This window comes from Rhipicephalus sanguineus, chromosome 7 (assembly GCF_013339695.2).
Source record: "Rhipicephalus sanguineus isolate Rsan-2018 chromosome 7, BIME_Rsan_1.4, whole genome shotgun sequence".
Classification (NCBI taxonomy): domain Eukaryota; kingdom Metazoa; phylum Arthropoda; class Arachnida; order Ixodida; family Ixodidae; genus Rhipicephalus; species Rhipicephalus sanguineus.
The window spans coordinates 28,802,167-28,826,831 of NC_051182.1; the positions used below are offsets into that span (position 1 = coordinate 28,802,167).

At 44.9% G+C, this 24,665-nt stretch overlaps 1 pseudogene; it reads right to left on the reverse strand.

Moving 5' to 3' along the window:
* The window catches only part of LOC119398575 (uncharacterized), a 172,514-nt pseudogene extending 166,278 nt beyond the window's left edge, over nt 1-6,236 (reverse strand).
* Nucleotides 6,237-24,665: the final 18,429 nt, after the last annotated feature.

Sequence of the window (24,665 nt, forward strand, 5' to 3'; positions counted from 1 at the left end):
GCATTTATTACCAACATACCCATGCATACACTCTTCAATGCAGCTAAGCAGCGACGATTACACCATTCGTAAGAAAATTATTCGCATTAAACTTGCACTAAAGTTCTGTTTCGCAGTGTTAGTAGAATATGCCTAGGACAGAATCACTGAATAGCCTCGACTATCTGGAAGGTATTTTTCTCGCTGAATACCGCCAGCTGAAAATGAACGAGGTTTTTATTGTGTCCTGCACGAAAAGTCACAAAGGTGTTCAATACCAACGCCTGTAACGTGTTTATTTGGTGTATTATAATTTTTTCCCCATTAGTGATTTATTATTGTCTACGTCACTATAGATTCAATGCTGTTCTCATGAAAATTTAGTTTTTTTTTTTGGCGTGCACGATCATTTACGCCCGTGCGTAAATGGTTAGGTATGTGAAACAGGTACATCGCTAAGGCATCTGTCCATGTAACACAGTCAACACAATCCGGCATTTCGATAACTAGGCAACCTTAAAAAGTATAACGGGAAGCGAAAGATCGATGTTGCGCTTTCTTAAGAATACGTTACTGTCGTACCTTCAATAACATTAGCGCACATTCAGCACTTTGAGCATTTCTGTCCACGTATCTATCTATCTATCTGGGTGCTGTCATGATCGCCTCCTTAACTTGGTGTAGACCGAAATTGGCATAGGAGGATAATAGCATTTGACGAATATGACTGTCGGGTCCTGAATAACGTGAAAATGCCGTCGCGTACGTCGTCAAACCCTTTCCCCCAGACACGTGCGCACATACCAGTTTACCACGCGCCGAGGTGTGCGGGTATGCGCCACAGGTGATTGACAGTTTATATCTGCCTCGAAACGGCGAGAGCAGACATTGGTAATTTAAATGCGAGAGCGTCAAGAAAATCTGACATCGGTAGCGTTGACCCGACGAATAGAAAAAATGAAAATTAGTATCGCGCAGGAATCGAACCCAAGCATTCGGCGTGGCAATCTGGTATTCCACCAAAGAGGCACGCCAGGTCTATAAAGTGGTTTGGAAAAAGAGCCTATGCAGGCGTAATGGCGGTGCAACAACGTCCATTCTGGTTTTGGTGCGGGCTGTCTAATTTTGCAAGAAAACAATAAACACTACATATATCCTGCTATGATACAGGCGTCATATCAGATTAACGTCTTTGGTTGCCGTGTTGGCTCCCCTTTTATGGTGGTCTAGTGAATAGTACATTTCTATTCATATGATTCAGCAAGCTATATTGAACTAACACGCCGATCTGGGTGAGTTGGTAGATGAATATCTTCGGGTAAACGTGCAGCGGGGTTGAGAGTCAGCGCTCGTGTCGTCCGTTTCTCGGCCTTTTCCTTGACGCATTGCTCGAACCCGGAGAATACATTAATGGAAGTTACGTATGATATGCAGATGATTGCACCATAAATGACGGCGAAGCGACGGCGGCGAGCCGAAGACCCCGAATACGTACAACGCGAGAATACTATATGGGAACAGGAAAGGCAACTGCGGCTGCGAGTAGACCCTGAAGCGACGGAAAGCCTACGCCAACGACAACGTGCCCGTGTCGTGGCTGTGAATGTCTGTGGTTTAACCTCTCTGGGCTGAGAATCAACGTCGAAGCGACCAATCATAATCTCACTAAGGCCAAGCATTGACCTAGCAGCAACGTCGAAACAACCTGCCTCACTTAGCTAAGGCCAAGAAACAAGTTTAATCTTCAGAATCGTCCACTTTCGTTCTTTCAAGCCTGGCTCAGCTTAGTGCAAGCTTCGATAATTATTTTGCGGTGTAATTTGCGAAGATATGCCCTTCACCCTCCTTTAATTAAACAAGGGTGTTGGAAGGGAGTGTATTCGTGATATTACACCATTTAGAAAAAAAGATGCTAAAACAGTGGTATGTCAACGGTGTCTGCGATCTCATAGCAGACGTGCATCTAGTATTTCGCCTCCGTCCAAATCCCGACATCGAACCCGCGTCTTTCTGGTCTACAGCCCAACGGAGTAACCACTGCGCAACCGAGGCGCCCTGTCAGCTTTGCGTGTTTTGCGGTACACAGGTTCTTCCAAAAAGTGTCATAGACAACATGTGAAAAATGTCAAGAACCATCAACAGTTACACACATCCTGACCACATGTCCCCATACTGTTACGCAGAGACAAACATATTTCAGTCACCTATACAAACACACGCCTATCCACCCTGCTCTACTTCTCGGAGATGACCGTCTCGTACACTTGCCTGCTGTGTTGAACTTTTTAAAATGTTTTTGTGGCATATTTGAATAGCTTCAGTGTGGAATCTTCTACTGTCTCTCGCGTATATTTTCTTAAAAAAAAAAAGAAGCAGCGCCAGGCGAAGCGGGAAAAGAATCTTTATAAGGAGAGCTGACGTTTAGAAAAAGAAAACTACAGGCATCTTGTTCACAACGAATAAATATTGAAGATTCTCATGAGTTCTCGTTTTTTAGGCATAACAATATTTTAGAAGAGAATATGCCATTCACTTGTATGCTGTACTGAGCAGTTCGCCTGGTATCTGAAATGCGCTGCCACCTTGCGGATAACATTGTTAAGCTGCATTCTTTTTTCGTTCATTTGTTCCCATATGAGTGTGTATTTATTATCGACTGTATGTTTTAGCGCAACTATGTTTGCTGGTACTTAATGGCACGAATGTACCCCGTGAGACTTAAAAATATGTATGAAGGTCAAGGAACACGAAAAAAAGGCGTTCTTCTACCATTTTTTTTTGTTGTGACTCGTGGTCGAGATAACGACTGCTACCCCCCTCTCCCCCAAAGCTCCCCGAACTTCTTGTGATTCGTTACACAGGTTATCGTATTAACGGCAATCCGTCCCCACTTTACTTCATTTTCTTTCTTTGGGCGCAGCTGCGAAATTTTAGGTAGCTGCCGGATATAGGATGAGAGAGAATGAGAGTGAGTAAATGTTGACGCGCGAAGCTTTTCCTTCTCGTCCTCTTCTTTAGTTCAGGCAAAAGATTTTACTGTTCAGTGCGAGAAAAGTGGGAGGTGCAAGGGATCTTGGAGTGAACGTTTTCATGTTCCCTCTCTTTACCAACAATATGGGCCCGTCAAATTTTGTGGACAAACATAGCTACTTTGGCGAATTCATAAAGCTGCAAGGCAGTGGTATAGTGGTTAGTGCGACCTCTTTCATTGTGGGAGGCATGGAGTTAGCATTAGAAAACTGATGCCGTTTGTTCCATTCGGAGAGGAGGTTCCTTGGCCTAGGGCTAGCTGTTCCTAGAACTCAATTCAAGAGAAGGTGCCTATCGTTACGCCTTTGATTCGCTCACTTTTGCCCTCCAGCAAAAAAAGGCAGCGAAGTTGTCAAGGATAGGTTGCAAAAGAAAGGCATCTTTTTTATTTATCCTCAAGGTAGAGCACTGTCGATGTATATAGCGGAAACCGGCCTCTATCTGTATATTTAACTATGTATGCCTTTGGGCAAACTCCCCCCAAAAAGATGTTAATTTGAAATCTTTGACTCGTTTTTGGAATCATACACGTAAATGCCCGTGTTGCAACTGCGAAATTCCATCACAGGTGCTTCTAAATATCGTGTTCCATATTTAGCAACACAGGCAAAAAATTGAATTCACTAATCATAAAGCAGACATAAACTTTGTTGGCTCACTCGACATTAGAGGAACATGGCGTTTATGTATAATATATTTAAAAGATTTTAGCCTGTTTGTTTCTTTTCAGGAAATTGTACACATCAAAGTATTTTGCGCACTTGATGAGTTGGTAAGAAATGGTGAATAACTTTATCCACGCCTACGAAAAAAAAAGGTTTACATAAAACAGGGGCGATGCATGATCCCTACCAGCGTTTTGAAGAAAAATGTGCTGGACAAGTTTTAAAAAAGCGGACTTTAATTAAAAGTTTATATCGTATAAAAGCTGGCAATAGAAATACCGGCATAGTGGCAGTAAAAGATTAGGATCATACTATACAGGGAACTAGAGGAAAGATCACTTTTAAGGGCTCGTTTTTATTTGCTAGACACAATATTAATGGGAACTAACAGACCATAAAGCCAAGACAATAATGTCCTTACTTGGCATTATTGTCTGTTAGCTCTCAATAATACAGGGAACTAGTGACACACAGTTACTTGTGGCAATTCATAATATCGACAAACTTAAACAGAGATACGCATCCACCTAGTGGTTGTCTCCAAGATGAATTTTGCCGTTTAGACCTCTTACAATCAAAATAGCGGCCCAGCCGGGCTGGCTCCTTTAATCTTACTTCCAAGCCTTAGCTGATAAAGTTTAGCAGAACAGTACGTTAAACTAAGCTACGTCGTAGTAGCACGCGAGTTATTCCTGCCCCTCTGGATATTTTTAGCCTTCAGCTCGGAACTTAACCTGGACCCTCATTCACTAGCATTTCTGTTAACAAATGTGCCCACTTTCCTTTATTTATCGGACAAGAGCGATACAAGGTAGCAGAATGTATTAGTGCTTTCAGAATAGGAATGAGGATTCCTTGTGAAACCCACGAGTAATCACTGCGCACCGTTGTTGGCGGGAGCGTAAAAAATAGTGAAATAGGAGCAGAAAAAGGAGACCACTTTCTCGAGAAGTGAGTACCGGGAACAGGCAGTGCTAAGCCGTGAAACCGTTTTAGCCACAAGAAAAACCGCAATCTCCTGCATCGCTGCCCGACACATTCACCACTTGTAGACCCCTATGTATGTAAACTGACTCAAAAAATTAAATACGGTTATCTAGGTAATTTTAGGTGGCCTGTGTTCGAAGCGGGGTTTTAGAAAGCGGTATTCTATTCCAACATTGCAAGCGCAAGATAAGAAAGCTAAGGACGTTGAGAAACAAAAATGGTTCTCGGTGCATGCATCAACCGTAAGGAAACGAACGACTGTGCCCGAAACATTGGCCGTTTCACACTATACTAGAACGCTTACTTCAAGTACAGTTGTTATGTGCCCACTACGCCGTAATTCTTCCTTCTGCGAATCAGCCAACGGGCCACTACGCGTCCTTCAGGCAACACGCCAACTTTCGCAGCTTCTCACTTTGTTGATGCTTTTGTAGCTAATGATGATCAGATATGTCTACATCTTTCTCGATTTTTTCGGTCAGGGACAAGATGATAATTTTTCGCTCACAGTTAACGACACCCACGGCGGAATTTCTCCGAAACGAGCTCTTCAACACTGTCGCGTTAAAATAACATTGGTGATGTGGTGCTGGAACTCATCGCTATGTTGTCCATGACTGAAAACAATGAATTTCAGTGGTTAGTACCCAATCGGGATACATCGATACCACCTATTACTATTCATAATAAGTTTCTCGGTGAAACTGCTGCATTACTGCCGATTGAAAGCAGCTGTTGCCGAAAGCGTTCCACGCGCACTGACAAAATAATGGACTTTGTTCTCTTCCGCTTGTCGTTCATTACTCTTTCACCTATACTGTCTGTTTTCTAATTGCAATGGCAACGTAGCTCCAAAGTGCAGCGCGGGAATATTTGTAACCCTAAAGGAGCAACAACGCTAAATCTCATATGAAAATGCAAAAAAAAAAAACGCGCATTACGCGACCAGCCGGCGCGTCAATCTACTGCAAATGACGACAGCTATACCGTTACTTTGGCTTTCTTTCGGACTGAAGGAAAGCCGTGAAATATGTATCAGACAACAGGCTAATCAATTTCAGTAACGCTAATTAAGTGTACTACTCCAAGAAAAATGTTGTGAGGGTGCAGAACCAGGATCACGCTGGGTGAGCTCAGCCAAAGCAGATATTGGGTGGCCCTGAAAAGGGCCTTTTGAGAAATCTCCAGTGAAGAGGTGAGGCTTCTTCACTTGCAAGTGCTTGCGAGCACAGAACAAGCTGTAACAAAGGCGTCGAAGGTCACCCACCCAATGGGCGAATATATAGTGCGCAGCAGCCTCAGAAAATCACCACTGACGGTGTAGCCGCAGTAAGTGAGAGCTGTCTGGAGGTGCCTGCCAGGCATACAGGCGCGTTGCTCAAGGTCGAACTCGCTGAACACTGTCGACCAATCCTCAACAGCTTGGCAGGCCATGTCTAGCAGGTCATCGCAGTCGAAGGCCCCCCTGATCGTGCAGCACTCGAGTACGAGCGCTGCCGTCCGTGGCATAATCGGTGGCGTTCTTCGGCGTTGCCCTAGGCGCAGGAGCAGCTCGTCGACGAGGCGAGAATCCATGCTGTTCTGCTTGGTGATCAGTGAGTCGAGTGAAAATCGTGCCAGGCGTCGTCTTTTCATGCGCCCGTGTTGGCTGTCCCCGATTGGTGCACAGTAACCATTGTATACTTAACATTGACCCCCCCCCCCCGCTTTTCTCTCTCTCTTCTCCCCCCTTACACCCTTTCCGCACCTGCTTCTCATGCTTTGCTCTGTTTTCTCTTGGGGAGGAATGTTAATCTCTGCCCCCCCCCCCCCACCCTTCTTATGAAGTCAAAGTATGCGGAATGCGCGCACTCACAGGCGTATGTGCGTCGCCTACGAGTGCGCGCATTCGAGAACAATTTATTTTATTCTGTTTGTTTCCATTATGACTAGCTTTCATTATTTTGCTGTTGTTATTAAAGGGACACTAAAGGCAAATAATTAGTCGACGTTGGTTGTTGAAATAGCGGTCCAGAAACCTCGTAGTGCTACTTTTATGCCAAGGAAATGCTTATTTTGAAATAAAATCACGTTTTAGTGGTCCGCATCGCGTTAGCGCACTTCAAATCACCCGCCTGAAATCCGACTTTCATACGTCACTGCTGCTGTGCCCAACATTGCCCGCCTTTACTGCGCGGCCGCAGACACTAGTAGCAGCAGCAGAGCGAAAGTAGCGGGACCCACAGCAGCAACAACGGCCATAGAAGCCACCGAAGCTTGCCGCAATCGCTGCAATGGATGTGGACGGAGAACTTGACAACGAGACATTGGCTTGCGACGCTGGGCAGCAATTCAGCGGCTTGAGCCCCGATGAACGCGGTATGCTGCTGAGGGCTCGTAGTGCCGGCGTCGTTGCATGAGGCATATTGTCGAACTTCCTGTCAGAGCGACTTTCACGAGCGCGCAAAACACGCGGCAGCACGCGATCCCGAAACTACCGCTGAGACGCGACCGCGTGAGCGAAGCAGGGCGCCGGGCGAAACGCAGTTCACCGAAAACGGAACCTTTGAACGACGCGCGCCGTTCCCCATGGCAACGCCACAGAGGTTCTTTTTTCCATGAATCAAACGGAAACGAACAAACAGCATTTTATTACGTCTTTTGATGCACGGAAGGTTCTTTTTTTATTGCTGCTAGTTTGATTGCCAGTGATTTATTGTAGGCAGACTCTCATACGTCATCGGGATCACTTCAAAAATATCCCACTCGTGGCGCTCATGATGTGATACATTTAGCTTAATTTCTCGGTAAGTAGGGCACTGCTGTTGTTAATATTGCCGTTTTCGAAGTTTTCATACATTGAGCTTTCACTCTGACATAAATTGTTATTTGCCTTTAGTGTCCCTTTAGGAGTTATATGCGCCTCGCCCATCTTTGGCGTTGTAACTTCACTAAATAGCTTTACGTGTACAAGCATTATAGAACGCAGTTGTTACCATCACCTCCAATTACATTTTCTGGTAAAAGACTAAACTAATGGTTTATCAGATATTTTAAATTCTCCACTCATCATCAATGCTGCAAGTTGCAGCCTTGAAGAATTGAAGTCCTTGTGCATAGTTTTGTTTCATACGCTTTTTATCGCTGTGCAGGAATCCTTATTGCCACTAAAAATGCTCCTTTTGCTTTAAAAATGCTGATTATATTTGACAAGTAGTACTAAGATAGTCGCACGTAGAAAAGCTGTTAATTCTCTCTAGTTAAATACGGGGCATCTTATGAGCCAGGCCCGTAGTCAGGGGTGGGGGGCTAGGGGTCGGGTCCCCGCCGAAATTTCGGTGGAGTACGTGTTTTTACCAAAAATAAATAATAAAAATTAGTGTTTTTCTCAAAAGGTCAATGTTTCCGGCAAGTGCACCCCCCCCCCCCCGAAAAAACTTCCTGGCTACGGGCCTGTTATGAGCCTTTATATTTGTATGCTACATGGTACAGAAACTGTTATGTACTGAAACAAATCATTGAAGTCTGCGTAGTGCTTTCCGGACAATATTTTTTTTATTTTTTATCATGCAGAGAGAGAGAGCGTTCCAAAACAACTTGCATTGTGTACGATGGCCGCAATCTTCTCTACGCAAGCAAGCTTTTCCTCCACGTGGACAAAGAACTGCTCTTCAGTGTGTCCAATACTGAAGAAGGAGTAGCTGCATCATGGCAGCACATTGGCTGTTGAATATCGAGTTCCCTCGCAAGGCGTTGAACGTTCTCGTCGCTGTTGAATGGCTCCTTCTCGGCCAGCGGGTAACGACACCGAGGTCGCAAGTAGTAAAGCTTCTGAGTATTTTCAAGAAAGCCTAGAAAATAGGCCTTAGTTTCTGTTTAAAATATGTCACCACCTGTGATCGACTCGAGTTTAAACCAAAAAGTTATATTTTCATATGGTAACGAGTAGTTATTTGTTTTCGATTATACAGAAACGATTACTATAGTGGTACTACTACTTCATTTCTTCATTTCAATTTTTCTGCTCATTTTCTTGTGACTTTTTGTTACAAGCCTCTGCCGATTTCAATGTGTTCTCGTAGGTCACACGGGTTTGTGTTTTTTCACTCAGATTTTATACTCAATTGCGCTTTGTGACTTTTTGCAGTAGCTATAATAATTGAGATCTTTCGCTACTGAACCTTTAGCTTAACACAATTGACAGTACTTGTCAGTGAAATCAGTGCATGGAATGTTGTTTTGGATTTTTTTAAGTGACATGACAAGCTTTTAGTTTTCGAGCTATTTAAAAAACTAATAAATACTCATTTTATTCCATTACCAATGTTTCTGTTGTCTTTGCATGGAAAGCGATAATCTTCAAATTTCCCTGAAGATGCGTATGCAAAATTTCATTATACTGTTGCTATGTAGGCACAATGCACAACAACAGGCACAATGGTGTGGGCACTACTGGAATTTTGAAACTTTATCAATCCACTTTTTCATCTAGGGATTGCACATTTCTTAAGTATACCCTTAACAGGAGAACGACCTGAACAAACCTCGTATGTTCCAGTTGATGCCAAACACACACTGATGTTAAGCTGCTCGTTCAAGACAACGGCACCTTATTTTATTAACTGCATAAATGCAGGCATAAAAAGTGCAGTGGTGGCACCAATATTTTCTTTCTTCGGAAGGGCAACTACAGCGGCAAAATTCATTTTGGGGTGCGCCTAACAGGACCAGGGGGGATATTTTGGAACCGTTCCGTCACAGAACGGAGGCGTTCCGTTCTATCGAGCCGCACGCGATTGATGGAGGGTCGTTTGACGGTTAAAACATGAGAATATACACGAACAGCCATAGAACGGTCTCCGGCCCCGTTTTCTCGATAGAACGGATACAAAACAGTCTCCAGACGACTTAGATTGGATCGAAATTCAATTCTCCGGCTCCAGCGCTTACGTTCCGATCAAGTCCAAGTCGTCCGGAGACCGTTTTGTATCCGTTCTATCTATGGAAGGGGGCCAGAGACCGTTCTATGACCGTTCTTGCCTATTCTCACTTCTTGACCATCAAACGAGCCTCCACCAATCACGAGTGGCCCGATAGAACGGGCCACCTCTGTTCTGTGACAGACCGCTAAGATAATAATCCCGTGATGCCCGCTGATGTCTGTGCCCCAGGCGGGTTGACAGGGAAGAAGGCCCATATATGCTCCTCCCTACCTTTTCACGGGTGGTTGTATGTGTTACACCCCACTTGCGTGGGTGTAGCTTGTTCTAACACCCGTACTTTAGGGGTGTTGGTAAACACCCATTGCAGTGGGTGTAATTCATCCTTACACCCAACTTTATAAGGGCTGTTTCTAAACACCGTGTGTTTAGATTGTTCCTAAATACCCTAGAAGGGTGTTGACCGTGCGACAAATTAAAATACCCTTAAGGGTGTAAACTTTTTTAGAGTGCAGCGGCACAAATCTTACCGAGGTTACTGGCCGCTGTGAAAACACATTAACACCGTATTTACTTTCCTACTCTCTTTAGCCTCGGAGATACTATTGTTTTTACGTTTGCCAATAAGCTAGGTAAGATTTGCGCCGCTCTGTAGAGGATGAATGACCCTGTAAAAGACAAGAAGCTGACGGAAATTTGTTTCGTAGAACACACCAAGAAATTCACTGATTGCCGTACAAGTGTGGGGTGGTCCCTTTCAACTGCGGCCGCTTCTTCGTAAGAAAGACGGGCCGCTGCTTAACCAGAGATATTATTTGAACATAAGAGATCGCCAACCGGAAGCTCACCTTCTAATCTATTCATTCAGACAGGGCGTGCAATCACGGACACAAGAAAGAAGTCAGGACACCACAAACTCCGCCTAACAACTGGACAGATGCACAACAGCATTTTTAATTGCGAATGCATTTCTTAGTCGGGCTATGTCAGGCGTCGGTCGGTGTCCGCGCGCCTCTCCGCCCTCACTCCCTCTCCCATAGCTGCCCCGCCACGGTGGTTTAGTGGTTATGGCGCTCGACTGCTGACCCGAAGGTCGCGGGATCAAATCCCGGCCGCGGCGGCTGCATTTTCGATGGAGCCGAAAATGTTTGAGGCCCGTGTGCTTAGATTTACGTGCACGTTAAAGAACACCAGGTGGTCGAAATTCCCGGAGCCCTCCACTACGGCGCCTCTGGTAATCATATCGTGGTTTTGGGACGCTAAACACGAGATAAAAAAAATCTTAAATTCCAACAGCTGCGGGCGCGCGCGCTTATCCTCGCCCCTCGCAACCGGAGCAGGTGGTGCGGGCGGAGTAGCGGAGATTGAGTGGAGAGGAGGAGCGCGTTCTGGCGTGCGAGGGCGCTCGCATCGCGGGAGCTCGGCGGAGCTCCCGCGTGTGTGGAGAGAGTGTAGGAGAGGGTAGGTGCAGTGTTTCGCCGCTCCTTCTCTCGCCGTTCGCTCTCTCTCCTCTCTGCGCCACCGCCTCAATGCAGTGCGTTTGAAACGCGTTTGTAGCGTTTGAGCTGTCTTGGTACAGCCTGAAAACAGCGCGTTCTAAACGCGTTTGTGCTGCATTGAAGGCGGTGGCAACATCCCTGAAGTCATTACGAACGCACGTAGGAAGCGTTCGTTGAAAGAGGCGCCCAAAAGGGAGACACTTGAGCGCGTCGATGTGTCCAGCTTTATGCCATTAAAATTACTACGCCGTGTACTCTCGGCGCAAGAGATGCATTCGCATTTCCTCACGATTCCCTTCGGGGAGGTGGATGCATTTTTTCATGTGCCCTTGCAAAACTGACAATTGAACGCCTGTGAACTTTAGGTTCTTATTGAGTGGTTCTGTTCTTTTTTTCGGAAACTTCTTAATGGTTTTCAAGGAATCCCAGAAAGCAAGCAAAAATAATTCAATGAGTAAATGAGAACACGTATTCCATAGCCATCCCCAACAATATGAGCCACCATACATTCAGCAATTCCATATCTCTATTAGAAGTCACAACAGACATAGAAGAAATACACAAGGCAGTTTTTCTTTCTTTTTTCGTTTTTGTTTGCTGTGGTTGGTTAGTGTTTGCAAGAATCTGTAGACATAACTCGATATATTTGATACATATAGAAGCAAGTATCGTTTATCGCAAGGTGAGAAATGAAATTCTTTTAAGATCAATGATGAGTATTATCTGAAAATTTGCATTCGAGTATTTGAAAGAATGAAGAATTGAGACGTATAATGTACATGTGGAATGTAAACGAAAATATCCCGTCAGTATTTCGCCTGTTAGTCAGGTGGAAGTCAAGTGCTTCAATATTTGCCTAACTGTGAACCCAGCTGAGATTAGGCTGAAACATCAGCTTTTTTGTGTGTGTACATGGGGAAGAAGGGCGGTGGGTGTTGTCGCTCTGGCTTCTGCTTGGTTTTCTTTTGCAAAAAGTTGGTATACATAAAAAAAATCTGGCAGAAGATCCCAGTAATCCAGCAGAACGTCTAAGTAATCAATGCTTGACAACTGTTCCTTCAAATAGTTGTAACATAAAGGCGTATACAATACCGTTAGATTTTTTAAAGTTTGTTTGAAGGAGGCGCCAAGCCAGCCCACCGTCTTTCTGCCTGTTAAGTGTGTGTACAGCGGGAGGATAGGGGTCTCTTTCGAATCAATAATGCTTTGTTATTTCTTTGTAGGCAACTGTGAAAAAAATTAAATGAGCGCGCCTAATGCGCGAGAGCAGCAGCGCAGTATGGTTGTTAAATAATATGTGACGCGCGTTTGGCGGCCATGGCGCTGCAAAGAATGTACTGTCTGACGCTTTATTTCACATTGCTATGTGTCCAACTCAGCTTTCGACTTCATATTCCTGGAAAGTTAGAAGCATTCCCCGTAATTCCTCGCAACACAACGTAAAGGAGAGGTTCCCGAAAATTGCAGGAGCCCTTCCCCTGTCGATGAAATGGGGCAAGCGAAAGTTGGCGTGGGCGTGCCTTACCTACTGCTATTCTTTCTTTCGCATTGGACAACGCTCGCTCCTAACCTAACCTTTTGAACACGCGGTGTATAATGGAAATAGTGGTGTGGTATATTTAATGTGGTATACGGCGTGGTATATATCGGCAAATGATCAGTTAAATGAAGAAGAAGCCGAAACATCGGTCATTTCACGGGAAAGTTGCCATGTGGCCTCGTCCTCACTGCATCCACTGGCATAAGATACGTATCGATGCTTCTTAACAAAATAAATGGTGTAACAATCGTCGAACCGTCCTTACACCCTAACAATTTCTTGGGTGTAATTTTCCAAAATTTAACGTTCACCCACCCCTTAAGGAGATAAGGGTCTGGGAAGGGCGTATTTTTATATCGAATGTGTTTAAGGAGAGGTTGGTGCCTATACATGGCTCCGGCTACTCTGCTTCCCTGGCTTATCAATTTGCGTCACGAACTTGTAAATGAAAGTAGAGTATTGTAAAATTCAATTACGGCAATAGGGTGTTTTATCTTGAACGTATACTTCTTTACGTTACCTCTACCGCATTTCGTTTACCGTTTTACCGGAACTAGAGTTTTAGTAAAGGTTTTTAGCTGCCCAAACATAAACTTTTACGTTTGCGCAAACCACTAAATGGTGATGCTAACTGCATTTAAACTACATTTAATTTCGATAATATTGAATTACACTGCGGCAAAATCATAAGAGAGGTGATTAGCGCTTGGAGTAAGCGAAGGGGTGTAGCAATACCGGGATACCGGGCGATGGTGTCGATATCTTGTGACGCTTCGCGCAACCACAATCATGGACACGTTTGTTTTCGCTTAGTGTACTTGAGAGGAAAAATGATTAACAAGGCAAGTCATTTGTAATTATGCCGCTGCAAGGCATTTACATTGGAAGTAGAATGTCCGATGTTTCTGCAATAACAATTTTGTGCTTGCATGGTACACCTTGGCCCCGCTAGATGGCGCCACCTATCTAGCCTGTCAGCGTCTTTAGGACTCTCACGTTTGCGGATTCGGTATTCTAGGTCGCTCTAGCCTCGGTAATCAGTCTGAAATAAGGTTATCGTAAGTGGCGCTCGCACTTCGGCTTATTTTGACTCGGCGGCTGGAGTCTCCGCAAAGGGGATATCGCGAGTAGCCACGAACAAAGGTGGATTTGCGAGATAGGGCCGCGAACGTAAAGCCTATCCGGCGAGTAGTTTACGTTGCTCAAATGTTTACGTTCCGTAAAGGTTCGCGCATTCGCAGATTCCATCCGGTATCCGGTAACACGGTAACGTAAAGAAGTAGACCTTCAAGCTAAAACTCCCTAATGTCCTATTAGAAGGAATGTTCTCACGTCATGCATAATGTCCACGTGTCGACAACAATGTTCACACACAAGATACACAGGAAACGTTCGCACTTTGCCGAAGAGTTCATCTCACAGTCCTTTGTATATTGCGGTCACACAACAGTCACTGGGACCTTGCGCGCACTTTAAACACAGCTGTCTTGAATCACTAGAGGCAACGCGAAACATGTGAGCAGAAGTATCTCAATGGGAAGAATAATTACAAATGTGAATCAGTATCTTTTTAATATTTCCGACTCTTCTAAAAACTGTACTAGGGAGCATGCAGCAATGTTTTGAAAGGTTTCTGTTGGCCATGGACCCAAAACTTTTGCTAATGATAGCGGCCCTCTATTCGATCTGTTCAGCTTTTCTAGGAATTTTTCATGGGGAACATCATAATTTTTGCAGTGTATTCGTTATAATAGTTCACTTGGAAAAAATGACAAAAGTTACGCTGTGTGAAGGGTGCACAGGCTCGCCCAAAAATACTTCTGTCGCCACAAGCTTGATCACTACATTTCTCACCATCGCAACCACGTAATTATATAGCAAACGGCCAGCTGATTTATTGAACGTTTTAATTTGTGTTAGTACAACGTAACGTCGAGCACATGTGTACACAAGTTAGGCAGAACATTGCCCGCACGTGTGCTGCGTGTGCACTTCGGGAAGAAGACAGCGTAAAGCATGCGCGATACTAAGCCACAAAAAAATATACTTGCGAATTTTACCCAGTAAAAGGCGCCGCTGGTAAAGAGCATACGTATGGGCATTAATGCTGTCATTTGTGCTTATTTATAACTTTATATTTATTTGAGCAATAAACATAGCGTTTTCTGACAGCGCCTATGTAATGTGTGCATTTTCTGGAAGATAAGCCTTGGTTTCTGTTATAAAACTTGCCTACAAGATGATGCAAAAATCCGTAAACAGGGGGTGGGTGCTCGAACAGACGTTCCTCTCCCCCCCCCTCCTTCCGCTCCCCTCTCCAGAGTGGGGGAGCGGAAGGAGGGGGGGGGGAGAGGCCGCCGTGACGAACTGTGTCAGGCATAAGGAAGGCGGGAAAAAAGGAAAAAAAAGCGAGGGGGGCGGGAGAGGGGAGGGTGTACGTTTCGCTGAATGATTGTGAGTGGAAACACGTGGTATATTAACAATAGTAGGTTCGAAATTCCTAGAAGAAGGGCTTAACTCTCGTTGGTTTTCGTTGTGTATGTACCATGCCGAATCGATTCAAGAGCCCCCTTAGAAACGTTAATACCTGCTTGCTGGAGCGTATTTAACTTGTGAATAAGGTATGACTGTATATTTTCTGTCCCTTGGGGGCAGGAAGTTTCACTGAAGTATGTAAAGATTGTGATCTTCGAAAGTGTGACCTGCTGCATTAAAATGCTGTGCTACTGCTTTGGGTAACTTCTTCGCCGTGTCCGCACGATGCCCGTTTAATCTAACATTAACAGGTTGTCCCGTTTCGCCAATGTACCGCTTTTGACAATAGGAACTTTCGATCATGTAGATAACGTTTGAACTAATGCAGGTGAAACTAGGTTTTATATGATGGACGTAATCACTTCCGGTGCTTTTAACTATAACGTCATCTTGAAGGTGTTTACAAGTCTTACATTTTGGACGAGAGCAAGGTGTTATGTGGGCAGTAGAATGAGGGTTTACTTTTACATGCACTAACATGTCCTTAAAATTCCTATTGCGGTGATACACGACATTTGGTACTCCGGGAAACGCTTTTCAAGGCGCTCGTTGCTTGCCAATATTGGGCAATACTTACGGACGATATTATTTATGTTTGGTAGCGCATTTGAGTATTTGGTTATGAATGCTGGCGGCTGGTTGGGCTGTGCTACGGGGGTCCTTTGAACTAGTGATGATTTCCTATCTAGTTGACATGCTCCGTTGTAGACCTTGTTTAGTGCATCTTGCGGGTAATTTCTTGCGGACAACTGTGGTAGTATAGTAATCTGGCCTATAGATGATGATGATGAAATAAACTTTTAATTTTCCGAAACGGTGTTCCCGAGCTCGTAAGCTCGGGGTACCCTAGGTGGGAGGGTCCCTCAGCCCAGGAATCCTCTGGCCGGGATCGCCTCCTGGGCCCTGGCGACGAGTCCTCTTTGCAATGTATAAAAACGAAGCTATCAGACAACTCAGCGACGACACGCACTTTCGAAAATTAGCTTCGGACCCGCATTTCAAGGGGGGGGGGGGTTGCCCCCCCTCCCGAAATTTTTGTGACAGATGCTGTTTGGCCGAAAATAAATAATAAAATAGGCGTTTTTCTCAAATAGTCAGGGCTTTCAGCAAGTGCCCCCGCTCCCCCCCCCCCCCCAAAAAAAAAAAAGAATTCCTGGCTGCGCGCTTGAATGCAGCTAGGTATATTATAAGTAGAAAGTTATGAGGGTAACACGAAGCGTGATCGCCAGTGGCGGACTCAGCCAATGCAACATTCGGGTGGCCCTGAAAAGGGCCTTTTCAGAAGCGTTAAGGTGCGGCGGACAGGAGACTTCACCGGTGACGTTTCGCGATGCACGCGCAGGCTTTGAGGAAACCGTCGTAAGAAACACAGCCGTAATGGGAATATGTCACGCGCAGACGTGTCAAGTATTCCCCTCGGACTGTGAATCCGCACGTTTCCAGAGCTGCCTGCAAGTCGCTGTCCCTTATCCACCCGTCTCCATCTTCGTCATACTCCATGAACACGGCCGCCCCGTACTCTATGGCATCGCAGGCCATGTCTAGAAGTTCGACGCGCTCCGTGACACCGCGGCTCATGCAGGCCTCCAGCACGAAGGCCGCTGTCAGTGGCATGATCATTGGCTGTAGCTGCCGTTGGCGAAGGCGGAGAAGGAGCTCGTTCACGAGGCGAGAAGCCATGCTGAACACCTTGAGAAGTGGCAAGTCGAGTGACAATCCGGCAAGTCGTCGTCTTTTTATATACCCACCCTGGGTGTTAGAGAACGTCTCACAATGGCTTTTGTATTCTAAACTCCCACCACCCCCTTTCGCTTTCCACTTGTGCATCGCTCACCCTCTCCCCCTTGCGTCTCGTGCCTTTCCTTCTTTCCCGCAAACCGAGTTTGTAGCAAACAGTTATTAGCTGAGCTAAGGTTTTCAAGATAACGTTTTCATTGCTCCCGTTTAACAATAAAAATTCAGCGAAAACCATTTCCTCCAACCGAGGAAGTCAGGCTTCGCGAACGTTTGGGCATCAATATTCCGAACCGCGTCGAAGTTGGAGGGCCCTACGAAGAATATCTGAATGTTATCTAGTTTTTATCTTAACCGTTTTTTATGCAGTCGGAGCGTAAGTCTTGTCCGATCAATGTTTTCGTTACGCTGTTCAAAACGCCTTGCGTGGTATCTTTTACTCATTATTTGGACCGATAATGCTTAACAATGTAACGCCAAATTTACGAAATTATTTATTTCCGAACCTGAAAAAAAAACTACTGATTTGTAATTCTTGGAGAATAAGCATGAATGCATCGTCACCCTGTGCACATAATTTTTGTCAACACATCGGTCCGCCTTGCGGGAAGGCTTAATAAAAACGATGCAAGTATGTTTCTCGGAGGACCGCGCCACCACAGCCCTCTGATAAGATGTGCGTTGATTGTTGCACAAAACAATTGTTGCTTGCATTTATTACCAACATACCCATGCATACACTCTTCAATGCAGCTAAGCAGCGACGATTACACCATTCGGAAGAAAATTATTACGCATTAAACTTGACATCTAAAGTTCGTGTGTTCGCAGTGTTAGTAGAATATGCCTATGCACAGAATCACTGAAGTAGCATTGACTATCTGGAGCGGTATTTTTCTCGCTGAATAACGCCAGCTGAAAATGAACGAGGTTTTTATTGTGTCTGCACGAAAAGTCACAAAGGTGTCAATACCAACGCCTGGTAACGTGTTATTTGGTGTATTATAATTTTTCCCCATTAGTGATTTATTATTGTCTACGTCACTATAGATTCAATGCTGTTCTCATGAAAATTTAGTTTTTTTTTTTGGCGTGCACGATCATTTACGCCCGTGCGTAAATGGTTAGGTATGTGAAACAGGTACATCGCTAAGGCATCTGTCCATGTAACACAGTCAACACAATCCGGCATTTCGATAACTAGGCAACCTTAAAAAGTATAACGGGAAGCGAAAGATCGATGTTGCGCTTTCTTAAAGAATACGTTACTGTCGTACCTTCAATAACATTTGGCGAACATTCAGCACTTTGAGCATTTCTGTCCACGTATCTATCTATCTATCTATCTGGGTGCTGTCATGATCGCCTCCTTAACTTGGTGTAGACCGAAATTGGCATAGGAGGATAATAGCATTTGACGAATATGACTGTCGGGTCCTGAATAACGTGAAAATGCCGTCGCGTACGTCGTCAAACCCTTTCCCCCAGACACGTGCGCACATACCAGTTTACCACGCGCCGAGGTGTGCGGGTATGCGCCACAGGTGATTGACAGTTTATATCTGCCTCGAAACGGCGAGAGCAGACATTGGTAATTTAAATGCGAGAGCGTTAAGAAAATCTGACATCGGTAGCGTTGACCCGACGAATAGAAAAAATGAAAATTAGTATCGTGCAGGAATCGAACCCAAGCATTCGGCGTGGCAATCTGGTATTCCACCAAAGAGGCACGCCAGTTCTATAAAGTGGTTTGGAAAAAGAGCCTATGCAGGCGTAATGGCGGTGCAACAACGTCCATTCTGGTTTTGGTGCGGGCTGTCTAATTTTGCAAGAAAACAATAAACACTACATATGTCCTGCTATGATACAGGCGTCATATCAGATTAACGTCTTTGGTTGCCGTGTTGGCTCCCCTTTTATGGTGGTCTAGTGAATAGTACATTTCTATTCATATGATTCAGCAAGCTATATTGAACTAACACGCCGATCTGGGTGAGTTGGTAGATGAATATCTTCGGGTAAACGTGCAGCGGGGTTGAGAGTCAGCGCTCGTGTCGTCCGTTTCTCGGCCTTTTCCTTGACGCATTGCTCGAACCCGGAAGAATACATTAATGGAAGTTACGTATGATATGCAGATGATTGCACCATAAATGACGGCGAAGCGACGGCGGCGAGCCGAAGACCCCGAATACGTACAACGCGAGAATACTATATGGGAACAGGAAAGGCAACTGCGGCTGCGAGTAGACCCTGAAGCGACGGAAAGCCTACGCCAACGACAACGTGCCCGTGTCGTGGCTGTGAATGTCTGTGGTTTAACCTCTCTGGGCTGAGAATCAACGTCGAAGCGACCAATCATAATCTCACTAAGGCCAAGCATTGACCTAGCAGCAACGTCGAAACAACCTGCCTCACTTAGCTAAGGCCAAGAAACAAGTTTAATCTTCAGAATCGTCCACTTTCGTTCTTTCAAGCCTGGCTCAGCTTAGTGCAAGCTTCGATAATTATTTTGCGGTGTAATTTGCGAAGATATGCCCTTCACCCTCCTTTAATTAAACAAGGGTGTTGGAAGGGAGTGTATTCGTGATATTACACCATTTAGAAAAAAAGATGCTAAAACAGTGGTATGTCAACGGTGTCTGCGATCTCATAGCAGACGTGCATCTAGTATTTCGCCTCCGTCCAAATCCCGACATCGAACCCGCGTCTTTCTGGTCTACAGCCCAACGGAGTAACCACTGCGCAACCGAGGCGCCCTGTCAGCTTTGCGTGTTTTGCGGTACACAGGTTCTTCCAAAAAGTGTCATAGACAACATGTGAAAAATGTCAAGAACCATCAACAGTTACACACATCCTGACCACATGTCCCCATACTGTTACGCAGAGACAAACATATTTCAGTCACCTATACAAACACACGCCTATCCACCCTGCTCTACTTCTCGGAGATGACCGTCTCGTACACTTGCCTGCTGTGTTGAACTTTTTAAAATGTTTTTGTGGCATATTTGAATAGCTTCAGTGTGGAATCTTCTACTGTCTCTCGCGTATATTTTCTTAAAAAAAAAAGAAGCAGCGCCAGGCGAAGCGGGAAAAGAATCTTTATAAGGAGAGCTGACGTTTAGAAAAAGAAAACTACAGGCATCTTGTTCACAACGAATAAATATTGAAGATTCTCATGAGTTCTCGTTTTTTAGGCATAACAATATTTTAGAAGAGAATATGCCATTCACTTGTATGCTGTACTGAGCAGTTCGCCTGGTATCTGAAATGCGCTGCCACCTTGCGGATAACATTGTTAAGCTGCATTCTTTTTTCGTTCATTTGTTCCCATATGAGTGTGTATTTATTATCGACTGTATGTTTTAGCGCAACTATGTTTGCTGGTACTTAATGGCACGAATGTACCCCGTGAGACTTAAAAATATGTATGAAGGTCAAGGAACACGAAAAAAAGGCGTTCTTCTACCATTTTTTTTTTGTTGTGACTCGTGGTCGAGATAACGACTGCTACCCCCCTCTCCCCCAAAGCTCCCCGAACTTCTTGTGATTCGTTACACAGGTTATCGTATTAACGGCAATCCGTCCCCACTTTACTTCATTTTCTTTCTTTGGGCGCAGCTGCGAAATTTTAGGTAGCTGCCGGATATAGGATGAGAGAGAATGAGAGTGAGTAAATGTTGACGCGCGAAGCTTTTCCTTCTCGTCCTCTTCTTTAGTTCAGGCAAAAGATTTTACTGTTCAGTGCGAGAAAAGTGGGAGGTGCAAGGGATCTTGGAGTGAACGTTTTCATGTTCCCTCTCTTTACCAACAATATGGGCCCGTCAAATTTTGTGGACAAACATAGCTACTTTGGCGAATTCATAAAGCTGCAAGGCAGTGGTATAGTGGTTAGTGCGACCTCTTTCATTGTGGGAGGCATGGACTTAGCATTAGAAAACTGATGCCGTTTGTTCCATTCGGAGAGGAGGTTCCTTGGCCTAGGGCTAGCTGTTCCTAGAACTCAATTCAAGAGAAGGTGCCTATCGTTACGCCTTTGATTCGCTCACTTTTGCCCTCCAGCAAAAAAAGGCAGCGAAGTTGTCAAGGATAGGTTGCAAAAGAAAGGCATCTTTTTTATTTATCCTCAAGGTAGAGCACTGTCGATGTATATAGCGGAAACCGGCCTCTATCTGTATATTTAACTATGTATGCCTTTGGGCAAACTCCCCCCAAAAAATGTTAATTTGAAATCTTTGACTCGTTTTTGGAATCATACACGTAAATGCCCGTGTTGCAACTGCGAAATTCCATCACAGGTGCTTCTAAATATCGTGTTCCATATTTAGCAACACAGGCAAAAAATTGAATTCACTAATCATAAAGCAGACATAAACTTTGTTGGCTCACTCGACATTAGTGGAACATGGCGTTTATGTATAAGATATTTAAAAGATTTTAGCCTGTTTGTTTCTTTTCAGGAAATTGTACACATCAAAGTATTTTGCGCACTTGATGAGTTGGTAAGAAATGGTGAATAACTTTATCCACGCCTACGAAAAAAAAAGGTTTACATAAAACAGGGGCGATGCATGATCCCTACCAGCGTTTTGAAGAAAAATGTGCTGGACAAGTTTTAAAAAAGCGGACTTTAATTAAAAGTTTATATCGTATAAAAGCTGGCAATAGAAATACCGGCATAGTGGCAGTAAAAGATTAGGATCATACTATACAGGGAACTAGAGGAAAGATCACTTTTAAGGGCTCGTTTTTATTTGCTAGACACAATATTAATGGGAACTAACAGACCATAAAGCCAAGACAATAATGTCCTTACTTGGCATTATTGTCTGTTAGCTCTCAATAATACAGGGAACTAGTGACACACAGTTACTTGTGGCAATTCATAATATCGACAAACTTAAACAGAGATACGCATCCACCTAGTGGTTGTCTCCAAGATGAATTTTGCCGTTTAGACCTCTTACAATCAAAATAGCGGCCCAGCCGGGCTGGCTCCTTTAATCTTACTTCCAAGCCTTAGCTGATAAAGTTTAGCAGAACATAGTACGTTAAACTAAGCTACGTCGTAGTAGCACGCGAGTTATTCCTGCCCCTCTGGATATTTTTAGCCTTCAGCTCGGAACTTAACCTGGACCCTCATTCACTAGCATTTCTGTTAACAAATGTGCCCACTTTCCTTTATTTATCGGACAAGAGCGATACAAGGTAGTAGAATGTATTAGTGCTTTCAGAATAGGAATGAGGATTCCTTGTGAAACCCACGAGTAATCACTGCGCAGCGTTGTTGGCGGGAGCGTAAAAAATAGTGAAATAGGAGCAGAAAAAGGAGACCACTTTCTCGAGAAGTGAGTGCCGAGGAACAGGCAGTGCTAAGCCGTGAAACCGTTTTAGCCACAAGAAAAACCGCCATCTTCTGCATCGCTGGCCGACACATTCACCACTTGTAGACCCCTATGTATGTAAACTGATTCGAAAAATTAAATACGGTTATCTAGGTAATTTTAGGTGGCCTGTGTTCGAAGCGGGGTTTTAGAAAGCGGTATTCTATTCGAACATTGCAAGCGCAAGATAAGAAAGCTAAGGACGTTGAGAAACAAAAATGGTTCTCGGTGCATGCATCAACCGTAAGGAAACGAACGACTGTGCGCGAAACATTGGCCGTTTCACACTATACTAGAACGCTTACTTCAAGTACAGTTGTTATGTGCCCACTACGGCCGTAATTCTTCCTTCTGCGAATCAGCCAACGGGCCACTACGCGTCCTTCAGGCAACACGCCAACTTTCGCAGCTTCTCACTTTGTTGATGCTTTTGTAGCTAATGATGATCAGATATGTCTACATCTTTCTCGATTTTTTCGGTCAGGGACAAGATGATAATTTTTCGCTCACAGTTAACGACACCCACGGCGGAATTTCTCCGAAACGAGCTCTTCAACACTGTCGCGTTAAAATAACATTGGTGATGTGGTGCTGGAACTCATAGCTATGTTGTCCATGACTGAAAACAATGAATTTCAGTGGTTAGTACCCAATCGGGATACATCGATACCACCTATTACTATTCATAATAAGTTTCTCGGTGAAACTGCTGCATTACTGCCGATTGAAAGCAGCTGTTGCCGAAAGCGTTCCACGCGCACTGACAAAATAATGGACTTTGTTCTCTTCCGCTTGTCGTTCATTACTCTTTCACCTATACTGTCTGTTTTCTAATTGCAATGGCAACGTAGCTCCAAAGTGCAGCGCGGGAATATTTGTAACCCTAAAGGAGCAACAACGCTAAATCTCATATGAAAATGCAAAAAAAAAAAAACGCGCATTACGCGACCAGCCGGCGCGTCAATCTACTGCGAATGACGACAGCTATACCGTTACTTTGGCTTTCTTTCGGACTGAAGGAAAGCCGTGAAATATGTATCAGACAACAGGCTAATCAATTTCAGTAAAGCTAATTAAGCGTACTACTCCAAGAAAATGTTGTGAGGGTGCAGAACCAGGATCACGCTGGGTGAGCTCAGCCAAAGCAGATATTGGGTGGCCCTGAAAAGGGCCTTTTGAGAAATCTCCAGTGAAGAGGTGAGGCTTCTTCACTTGCAAGTGCTTGCGAGCACAGAACAAGCTGTAACAAAGGCGTCGAAGGTCACCCACCCAATGGGCGAATATATAGTGCGCAGCAGCCTCAGAAAATCACCACTGACGGTGTAGCCGCAGTAAGTGAGAGCTGTCTGGAGGTGCCTGCCAGGCATACAGGCGCGTTGCTCAAGGTCGAACTCGCTGAACACTGTCGACCAATCCTCAACAGCTTGGCAGGCCATGTCTAGCAGGTCATCGCAGTCGAAGGCCCCCCTGATCGTGCAGCACTCGAGTACGAGCGCTGCCGTCCGTGGCATAATCGGTGGCGTTCTTCGGCGTTGCCCTAGGCGCAGGAGCAGCTCGTCGACGAGGCAAGAATCCATGCTGTTCTGCTTGGTGATCAGTGAGTCGAGTGAAAATCGTGCCAGGCGTCGTCTTTTCATGCGCCCGTGTTGGCTGTCCCCGATTAGTACACAGTAACCATTGTATACTTAACATTGACCCCCCCCCCCCCCGCTTTTCTCTCTCTCTTCTCCCCCCTTACACCCTTTCCGCACCTGCTTCTCATGCTTTGCTCTGTTTTCTCTTGGGGAGGAATGTTAATCTCTGCACCCCCCCCCCCACCCTTCTTATGAAGTCAAAGTATGCGGAATGCGCGCACTCACAGGCGTATGTGCGTCGCCTACGAGTGCGCGCATTCGAGAACAATTTATTTTATTCTGTTTGTTTCCATTATGACTAGCTTTCATTATTTTGCTGTTGTTATTAAAGGGACACTAAAGGCAAATAATTAGTCGACGTTGGTTGTTGAAATAGCGGTCCAGAAACCTCGTAGTGCTACTTTTATGCCAAGGAAATGCTTATTTTGAAATAAAATCACGTTTTAGTGGTCCGCATCGCGTTAGCGCACTTCAAATCACCCGCCTGAAATCCGACTTTCATACGTCACTGCTGCTGTGCCCAACATTGCCCGCCTTTACTGCGCGGCCGCAGACACTAGTAGCAGCAGCAGAGCGAAAGTAGCGGGACCCACAGCAGCAACAACGGCCATAGAAGCCACCGAAGCTTGCCGCAATCGCTGCTAATGGATGTGGACGGAGAACTTGACAACGAGACATTGGCTTTCGACGCTGGGCAGCAATTCAGCGGCTTGAGCCCCGATGAACGCGGTATGCTGCTGAGGGCTCGTAGTGCCGGCG